An 11,442-nucleotide genomic window follows, 5' to 3' on the forward strand; every position below is an offset into this window, starting at 1 on the left:
TTACAAAATAAATAATTGATATTTTATATAAAAGAATTGCAAAAAGTTTAACAAGTAACGAGTTGGCCAATACTAGGATAGGATTTGTGTTCTTAAATTTCACAAATTCCATCTCCTGGTAACCCTTTTTTAATTCTTTTAACTATTTTTAACTATTTACAATTCAAATAATTTAACTTATATGTACCAAAAAATCTCAATATTTCATAACAAAGAGGTTGGTGAATACTCATATGGGATTAGTTTTTGAAATTTAAAAAATTATATTTCTAGGTAAAATCTTTTCAATTTATTTTACTACTTTCTACTATTTACAATTTAAATAATTCATGTTTTCTACATACAAATTGGTCAAAGTTTGATAAGAAACTTGTTGCAAATAGTCAAAGGAGATAATAGTGTTCTTGAATTTGACAAATTCCATCTCCTGGTAACCCTTTTTTAATTCTTTTTACTATTTTTAACTATTTACAATTCAAGTAATTAAAATTTTATGTACAAAAAGAACTCAAAATTTCATAATAAACATGTTGGAGGATACTCAAATGGGATTAGTTTCTGAAATTTAACAAATTCAATCTCTAGGTAACAAATTTTCAATTGTTTTTTTATACTTTCTACTATTTCCAACTTAAATAATTCAGGTTTTCTACATACAAATTGCTCAAAATTTCATGAGAAACTTGTTCCAAATACTTAAAGGGGATTAATGGTGTTATGAAATTTGAAAATTTTCTTGCTTTTGTGACAGTTACTTAATTTTTTTAGTAATTTTTACTATTTGAGATCTAAATAATCGAAATTTTAAATATAAAAATAGGAAAAAAATTCACAAGAAAGAAGTTGGCCAATACTAGTATAGGATTTGTGTTCTTAAATTTGACAAATTTCACCTCCTGCTAAAACTTTTTTAATTTTTTACTATTTTTAACTATTTACAATTCAAATAATTCAACTTTTATGTACAAAAAAATCTCAAAATTTCATAACAAACAGGTTGGCGGATACTCAAATGGGATTAGTTTCTGAAATTTCAAAACTTCAATCTCTAGGTAATAATTTGTCAATTGTTTTTTTCTACTTTCTACTATTTACAATTTAAATAATTCATGTTTTCTACATAAAAATTCCTCAAAATTTCATAAGAAACTCGTTGCAAATTGTCAAAGGGATTATTGGTGTTATGACATTTGAAAATTTTGTTCTTTTTATGACACTTCTTTACTTTTTTACTAATTTTTACTCTTTACAATTTAAATAATTGATATTTTTTTTACAAAACTTGCAAAAAATTTAACAGGAAACAAGTTGGCCAATACCAGGATAGGATTTGTGTTCTTAAATTTGACAAGTTCTATCTCCTGTAACACTTTTTTAATTCTTTTTACTATTTTTAACTATATACAATTCAAATAATTGAGATTTTATGTACAAAAAGAACTCAAAATTTCATAATAAACATGTTGGCGGATACTCAAATGGGATTAGTTTCGGAAATTTAACAAATTCAAATCTCTAGGTAACAAATTTTCAATTATTTTTTTATACTTTCTACTATTTCCAACTTAAATAATTCAGGTTTTCTACATACAAATTGCTCAAAATTTCATGAGAAACTTGTTCCAAATACTTAAAGGGGATTAATGGTGTTACGAAATTTGAAAATTTTCTTGCTTTTGTGACAGTTACTTAATTTTTTTAGTAATTTTTACTATTTGAGATCTAAATAATCGAAATTTTAAATATAAAAATAGGAAAAAAATTCACAAGAAAAAAGTTGGCCAATACTAGTATAGGATTTGTGTTCTTAAATTTGACAAATTTCACCTCCTGCTAAAACTTTTTTAATTTTTTACTATTTTTAACTATTTACAATTCAAATAATTCAACTTTTATGTACAAAAAGATCTCAAAATTTCATAACAAACAGGTTGGCGGATACTCAAATGGGATTAGTTTCTGAAATTTCAAAACTTCAATCTCTAGGTAATAATTTGTCAATTGTTTTTTACTACTTTCTAGTATTTACAATTTAAATAATTCATGTTTTCTACATAAAAATTCCTCAAAATTTTATAAGAAAGTCGTTGCAAATTGTCAAAGGGATTACTGTTGTTCTGAAATTTGAAAATTTTGTTCTTTTTATTTTACTACTTTACTTTTTTACTAATTTTTACTATTTACAATTTAAATAATTGATATTTTTTTTACAAAACTTGCAAAAAATTTAACAAGAAACAAGTTGGCCAATACCAGGATAGGATTTGTGTTCTTAAATTTGACAAGTTCTATCTCCTGTAACACTTTTTTAATTCTTTTTACTATTTTTAACTATATACAATTCAAATAATTGAGATTTTATGTACAAAAAGAACTCAAAATTTCATAATAAACATGTTGGCAGATACTCAAATGGGATTAGTTTCTGAAATTTAACAAATTCAATCTCTAGGTAACAAATTTTCAATTGTTTTTTTATACTTTCTACTATTTCCAACTTAAATAATTCAGGTTTTCTACATACAAATTGCTCAAAATTTCATGAGAAACTTGTTCCAAATACTTAAAGGGGATTAATGGTGTTACGAAATTTGAAAATTTTCTTGCTTTTGTGACAGTTACTTAATTTTTTTAGTAATTTTTACTATTTGAGATCTAAATAATCGAAATTTTAAATATAAAAATAGGAAAAAAATTCACAAGAAAGAAGTTGGCCAATACTAGTATAGGATTTGTGTTCTTAAATTTGACAAATTTCACCTCCTGCTAAAACTTTTTTACTTTTTTACTATTTTTAACTATTTACAATTCAAATAATTCAACTTTTATGTACAAAAAAATCTCAAAATTTCATAACAAACAGGTTGGCGGATACTCAAATGGGATTAGTTTCTGAAATTTCAAAACTTCAATCTCTAGGTAATAATTTGTCAATTGTTTTTTACTACTTTCTAGTATTTACAATTTAAATAATTCATGTTTTCTACATAAAAATTCCTCAAAATTTTATAAGAAAGTCGTTGCAAATTGTCAAAGGGATTACTGTTGTTCTGAAATTTGAAAATTTTGTTCTTTTTATTTTACTACTTTACTTTTTTACTAATTTTTACTATTTACAATTTAAATAATTGATATTTTTTTTACAAAACTTGCAAAAAATTTAACAAGAAACAAGTTGGCCAATACCAGGATAGGATTTGTGTTCTTAAATTTGACAAGTTCTATCTCCTGTAACACTTTTTTAATTCTTTTTACTATTTTTAACTATATACAATTCAAATAATTGAGATTTTATGTACAAAAAGAACTCAAAATTTCATAATAAACATGTTGGCAGATACTCAAATGGGATTAGTTTCTGAAATTTAACAAATTCAATCTCTAGGTAACAAATTTTCAATTGTTTTTTTATACTTTCTACTATTTCCAACTTAAATAATTCAGGTTTTCTACATACAAATTGCTCAAAATTTCATGAGAAACTTGTTCCAAATACTTAAAGGGGATTAATGGTGTTACGAAATTTGAAAATTTTCTTGCTTTTGTGACAGTTACTTAATTTTTTTAGTAATTTTTACTATTTGAGATCTAAATAATCGAAATTTTAAATATAAAAATAGGAAAAAAATTCACAAGAAAGAAGTTGGCCAATACTAGTATAGGATTTGTGTTCTTAAATTTGACAAATTTCACCTCCTGCTAAAACTTTTTTACTTTTTTACTATTTTTAACTATTTACAATTCAAATAATTCAACTTTTATGTACAAAAAAATCTCAAAATTTCATAACAAACAGGTTGGCGGATACTCAAATGGGATTAGTTTCTGAAATTTCAAAACTTCAATCTCTAGGTAATAATTTGTCAATTGTTTTTTACTACTTTCTAGTATTTACAATTTAAATAATTCATGTTTTCTACATAAAAATTCCTCAAAATTTTATAAGAAAGTCGTTGCAAATTGTCAAAGGGATTATTGTTGTTATGAAATTTGAAAATTTTGTTCTTTTTATTTTACTACTTTACTTTTTTACTAATTTTTACTATTTACAATTTAAATAATTGATATTTTTTTTACAAAACTTGCAAAAAATTTAAAAGGAAACAAGTTGGCCAATACCAGGATAAGATTTGTGTTCTTAAATTTGACAAGTTCTATCTCCTGTAACACTTTTTTAATTCTTTTTACTATTTTTAACTATATACAATTCAAATAATTGAGATTTTATGTACAAAAAGAACTCAAAATTTCATAATAAACATGTTGGCGGATACTCAAATGGGATTAGTTTCTGAAATTTAAAAAATTCAAAATCTAGGTAACAACTTTTCAATTGTTTTTTTATACTTTCTACTATTTATAACTTAAATAATTCAGGTTTTCTACATACAAATTGCTCAAAATTTCATGAGAAACTTGTTCCAAATACTTAAAGGGGATTAATGGTGTTACGAAATTTAAAAATTTTCTTGCTTTTGTGACAATTACTTAATTTTTTTAGTAATTTTTACTATTTGAGATCTAAATAATCGAAATTTTAAATATAAAAATAGGAAAAAAATTCACAAGAAAGAAGTTGGCCAATACTAGTATAGGATTTGTGTTCTTAAATTTGACAAATTTCACCTCCTGCTAAAACTTTTTTAATTTTTTACTATTTTTAACTATTTACAATTCAAATAATTCAACTTTTATGTACAAAAAGATCTCAAAATTTCATAACAAACAGTTTGGCGGATACTCAAATGGGATTAGTTTCTGAAATTTCAAAACTTCAATCTCTAGGTAATAATTTTTCAATTGTTTTTTTCTACTTTCTACTATTTTCAATTTAAATAATTCATGTTTTCTACATAAAAATTCCTCAAAATTTTATAAGAAAGTCGTTGCAAATTGTCAAAGGGATTATTGTTGTTATGAAATTTGAAAATTTTGTTCTTTTTATTTTACTACTTTACTTTTTTACTAATTTTTACTATTTACAATTTAAATAATTGATATTTTTTTTACAAAACTTGCAAAAAATTTAACAAGAAACAAGTTGGCCAATACCAGGATAAGATTTGTGTTGTTAAATTTGACAAGTTCTATCTCCTGTAACACTTTTTTAATTCTTTTTACTATTTTTAACTATATACAATTCAAATAATTGAGATTTTATGTACAAAAAGAACTCAAAATTTCATAATAAACATGTTGGCGGATACTCAAATGGGATTAGTTTCTGAAATTTAACAAATTCAAAATCTAGGTAACAACTTTTCAATTGTTTTTTTATACTTTCTACTATTTATAACTTAAATAATTCAGGTTTTCTACATACAAATTGCTCAAAATTTCATGAGAAACTTGTTCCAAATACTTAAAGGGGATTAATGGTGTTACGAAATTTGAAAATTTTCTTGCTTTTGTGACAATTACTTAATTTTTTTAGTAATTTTTACTATTTGAGATCTAAATAATCGAAATTTTAAATATAAAAATAGGAAAAAAAATTCACAAGAAAGAAGTTGGCCAATACTAGTATAGGATTTGTGTTCTTAAATTTGACAAATTTCACCTCCTGCTAAAACTTTTTTAATTTTTTACTATTTTTAACTATTTACAATTCAAATAATTCAACTTTTATGTACAAAAAGATCTCAAAATTTCATAACAAACAGTTTGGCGGATACTCAAATGGGATTAGTTTCTGAAATTTCAAAACTTCAATCTCTAGGTAATAATTTTTCAATTGTTTTTTTCTACTTTCTACTATTTACAATTTAAATAATTCATGTTTTCTACATAAAAATTCCTCAAAATTTCATAAGAAACTCGTTGCAAATTGTCAAAGGGATTATTGGTGTTATGACATTTGAAAATTTTGTTCTTTTTATGACACTTCTTTACTTTTTTACTAATTTTTACTCTTTACAATTTAAATAATTGATATTTTTTTTACAAAACTTGCAAAAAATTTAGCAAGAAACAAGTTGGCCAATACCAGGATAGGATTTGTGTTCTTAAATTTGACAAGTTCTATCTCCTGTAACACTTTTTTAATTCTTTTTACTATTTTTAACTATATAAAATTCAAATAATTGAGATTTTATGTACAAAAAGAACTCAAAATTTCATAATAAACATGTTGGCGGATACTCAAATGGGATTAGTTTCTGAAATTTAACAAATTGAATCTCTAGGTAACAAATTTTCAATTGTTTTTTTATACTTTCTACTATTTCCAACTTAAATAATTCAGGTTTTCTACATACAAATTGCTCAAAATTTCATGAGAAACTTCTTCCAAATACTTAAAGGGGATTATTTGTGTTACGAAATTTGAAAATTTTCTTGCTTTTGTGACAGTTACTTAATTTTTTTAGTAATTTTTACTATTTGAGATCTAAATAATCGAAATTTTAAATATAAAAATAGGAAAAAAATTCACAAGAAAGAAGTTGGCCAATACTAGTATAGGATTTGTGTTCTTAAATTTGACAAATTTCACCTCCTGCTAAAACTTTTTTAATTTTTTACTATTTTTAACTATTTACAGTTCAAATAATTCAACTTTTATGTACAAAAAGATCTCAAAATTTCATAACAAACAGTTTGGCGGATACTCAAATGGGATTAGTTTCTGAAATTTCAAAAATTCAATCTCTAGGTAATAATTTTTCAATTGTTTTTTGCTACCTTCTACTATTTACAATTCAAATAATTCATGTTTTCTACATAAAAATTCCTCAAAATTTTATAAGAAAGTCGTTGCAAATTGTCAAAGGGATTACTGTTGTTACGAAATTTGAAAATTTTGTTCTTTTTATTTTACTACTTTACTTTTTTACTAATTTTTACTATTTACAATTTAAATAATTGATATTTTTTTTACAAAACTTGCAAAAAATTTAACAAGAAACAAGTTGGCCAATCCCAGGATAGGATTTGTGTTCTTAAATTTGACAAGTTCTATCTCCTGTAACACTTTTTTAATTCTTTTTACTGTTTTTAACTATATAAAATTAAAATAATTGAGATTTTATGTACAAAAAGAACTCAAAATTTCATAATAAACATGTTGGCGGATACTCAAATGGGATTAGTTTCTGAAATTTAACAAATTCAATCTCTAGGTAACAAATTTTCAATTGTTTTTTTATACTTTCTACTATTTCCAACTTAAATAATTCAGGTTTTCTACGTACAAATTGCTCAAAATTTCATGAGAAACTTGTTGCAAATACTTAAAGGGGATTAATGGTGTTACGAAATTTGAAAATTTTCTTGCTTTTGTGACAGTTACTTAATTTTTTTAGTAATTTTTACTATTTGAGATCTAAATAATCGAAATTTTAAATATAAAAATAGGAAAAAAATTCACAAGAAAGAAGTTGGCCAATACTAGTATAGGATTTGTGTTCTTAAATTTGACAAATTTCACCTCCTGCTAAAACTTTTTTAATTTTTTACTATTTTTAACTATTTACAGTTCAAATAATTCAACTTTTATGTACAAAAAGATCACAAAATTTCATAATAAACAGTTTGGCGGATACTCAAATGGGATTAGTTTCTGAAATTTCAAAAATTCAATCTCTAGGTAATAATTTTTCAATTGTTTTTTGCTACTTTCTACTATTTACAATTCAAATAATTCATGTTTTCTACATAAAAATTCCTCAAAATTTTATAAGAAAGTCGTTGCAAATTGTCAAAGGGATTACTGTTGTTATGAAATTTGAAAATTTTGTTCTTCTTATTTTACTACTTTACTTTTTTACTAATTTTTACTATTTACAATTTAAATAATTGATATTTTTTATACAAAACTTGTACAAAATTTAACAAGAAACTAGTTGGCCAATACTTGGATAGGGTTTGTGTTCTTAAATTTGACAAATTCCATCTCCTGGTAACTCTTTTTTAATTGTTTTTACTATTTTTAACTATTTACAATTCAAATAATTGAAATTTTATGTACAAAAATATCTCAAAATTTCATAACAAGCAGGTTGGCTGATACTCATATGCGATTTGTTTCTGAAATTTAAAAAAATTTAATCTCTAGGTAACAATTTTTCAACTTTTTTTACTACTTTCTACTATTTACAATTTAAATAATTAACGTTTTCTACATAAAAATTGCTCAAAATTTGATAAGAAACTTGTTGCAAATTGTCAAAGGGATTATTGGTCTGTGACAATTCTTTTATTTTTTACTAATTTTTACTATTTATAATTTAAATAATTGATATTTTATATATAAAAATTGCAAAAAAATTAACAAGGAACAAATTGGCCAACACTAGGATAGAATTTGTGTTCTTAAATTTGACAAGTTCCATCTCTTGTAACTCTATTTAATTCTTTTTACTATTTTTAACTATTTACATTTCAAATAATTGAACTTTTATGTACAAAAAGATCTCAAAATTTCATAACAAACATGTTGGCGGATACTCAAATGGGATTAGTTTCTGAAATTTAAAAAATTCAATCTCTAGGTAATAATTTTTCAATTGTTTTTTACTACTTTCTACTATTTAAAATTTAAATAATTCATGTTTTCTACATAAATATTCCTCAAAATTTCATAAGAAACTCGTTGCAAATTGTCAAAGGGATTATTGTTGTTATGAAATTTGAAAATTTTGTTCTTTTTATGACACTTCTTTATATTTTTACTAATTTTTACTATTTACAATTTAAATAATTGATATTTTTTATGCAAAACTATCAAAAAATTTAACAAGAAACAAGTTGGCCAATACCAGGATAGGATTTGTGTTCTTAAATTTGACAAGTTCTATCTCCTGTAACACTTTTTCAAATCTTTTTACTGTATTTAACTATATACAATTCAAATAATTGAAATTTTATGTACAAAAAGAACTCAAAATTTCATGATAAACATGTTGGCGTATACTCAAATGGGATTAGTTTCTGAAATTTAACAAATTCAATCTCTTGGTAACAAATTTTCAATTGTTTTTTTATACTTTCTACTATTTACAACTTAAATAATTCAGGTTTTCTACATACAAATTGCTCAAAATTTCATGAGAAACTTGTTGCAAATACTTAAAAGGGATTAATGGTGTTACGAAATTTGAAAATTTTCTTGCTTTTGTGACAGTTACTTAATTTTTTTGTAATTTTTACTATTTGAGATCTAAATAATCGAAATTTTAAGTATAAAAATAGGAAACAAATTCACAAGAAAGAAGTTGGCCAATACTAGTATAGGATTTGTGTTCTTAAATTTGACAAATTTCACCTCCTGCTAAAACTTTTTTAGTTTTTTACTATTTTTAACTATTTACAATTCAAATAATTCAACTTTATGTACAAAAAGATCTCAAAATTTCATAACAAACAGTTTGGCGGATACTCAAATGGGATTAGTTTCTGAAATTTCAAAAATTCAATCTCTAGGTAATAATTTTTCAATTGTTTTTTACTACTTTCTACTATTTACAATTTAAATAATTCATGTTTTCTACATAAAAATTCCTCAAAATTTCATAAGAAACTTGTTGCAAATTGTCAAAGGGATTACTGGTGTGATGAAATTTGAAAAATTTCCTATTTTTCTACCGTTTATTTTAATTCTTTTACTAAATTTTACTATTTACTAATTAAATAATTGAAATTTTATATATAAGAATTCTATAAAATTTCACAAGAAACAAGTTGACCAATACTAGGATAGGGTTTGTGTTCTTAAATTTGACAAATTTCATCTCCTAGTAACCTTTTTTTAATTGTTTTTACTATTTTAACTATTTACAATTCAAATAATTGAAATTTTATGTACAAAAATATCTCAAAATTTCATAACAAACTGATTGGCAGATACTCATATGCGATTTGTTTCTGAAATTTAAAAAATTCAATCTCTAGGTAACAATTTTTCAAATTTTTTTACTACTTTCTACTACTTACAACTTAAATAATTCATGTTTTCTACATACAAATTGCTCAAAATTTCATGGGAAACTTTTTGCAAATACTCAAAGGGAATTAATGGTGTTATGAAATTTGAAAGTTTTCTTGTTTTTGTGACAGTTACTTAATTTTTTTAGTAATTTTTACTATTTAAGATCTAAATAATCGAAATTTTATATATGAAAATGGGAAAAAATTCACAAGAAAGAAGTTGGCCAATACTGTAACGTCCCATTTAATTATTAAGCGAAATTAAAAGACACATCATACAAAATAGTAATGTAGAGTAGTCCTGGGTCCTTAACACAACCCCTACAAACTGGGCACACCATGATGCCAACGGAAACCAAATAAATGTCTAACAAAAGGATGAGAGTAGAATAGTAAGGCATAGAGCAATGCGTGGGCCATAGCTCTAAAGAAAACCCATGAAGAAAAGAAACATAAAATCCAGTCCAGATGGCTAAGCAGCGGAATCGCCATTTCCTTGCTGACCGCGGGAACCTCGCCCATCTACTCCCATCAATTAAATTGATGATCATCGCAAGAAAGAAGAGCCACATACAAGACAACCATACAACAAATAGGGTAAGCTAGAGCCAACAACATTTTCATCATACAGTCAAATATACTTTCACCATCCAATATCCATACAACAACCAAGCATGTTATGACTTTTCAATCAATACACTACGACTCGACTCGACTCATCCGGATACGTATAACCTGGTCAGATTCAGCGGATGGTTGCACTTGTGGTGGATACCTCTGCTCACCCCCGAGTTGGTCACCCCCGAGCTATGTGTTACAAGTGTTACAATGAATCAGTTTTCCCTCACCACAAGGTTAGCCCTTAATGAATTTCAGGCCTCCTTCTACTCTCACCACAGGAGTCAATCCGCTCTAGGTGAGACTAACTGACCCCTTAGAGCGTTAGGATGCAACCTTACCTTGAATCCTTACCTAGTTATATAGATGGGGCACCACCATAGACACCCACTAACAGGGGCCATGAAATTACGTCCCGACCACTGAAGCGCAACCCCGAAGGTCTCACCTAGAGACTCCAAGGAATTACACACTGACACAAACCAAGAATCATAAAACAACAAAGAGAAAACACTAATCATGCTTTCAATTTCATACCATCCTCTGAAAATAATTCCTCATTCGTATCATATGTTGAATCCTTACGACTGGTCCTTACCACCTCATGTGTGTGGGGCCTAATCTCATATCAATACCATGTCCCATTAATACCAACTCACTCATTAATTTCACATGCCAAGTTTCCACGATATCCATCATTCCATTCATGAATTATGTCACGCATGCATGTCAGTCCATTATATATATTTACATATCTCAACATAACAATCATACCCCAACAATTACCAATCATTCAAGAGCAACCAAGCACCCAAACCACGCACTGTCTCGCCCAGCCCCTCGCTCAGGCGAGATAGTCTTGCTCAGGCGAGCCCCCTTCGCCTAGGCGAGGGCTCAAAA

Source organism: Vigna unguiculata, chromosome 10 (genome assembly GCF_037176805.1).
Source record: "Vigna unguiculata cultivar grain cowpea cultivar isolate G323 ecotype 2 chromosome 10, ASM3717680v1, whole genome shotgun sequence".
NCBI lineage: Eukaryota > Viridiplantae > Streptophyta > Magnoliopsida > Fabales > Fabaceae > Vigna > Vigna unguiculata.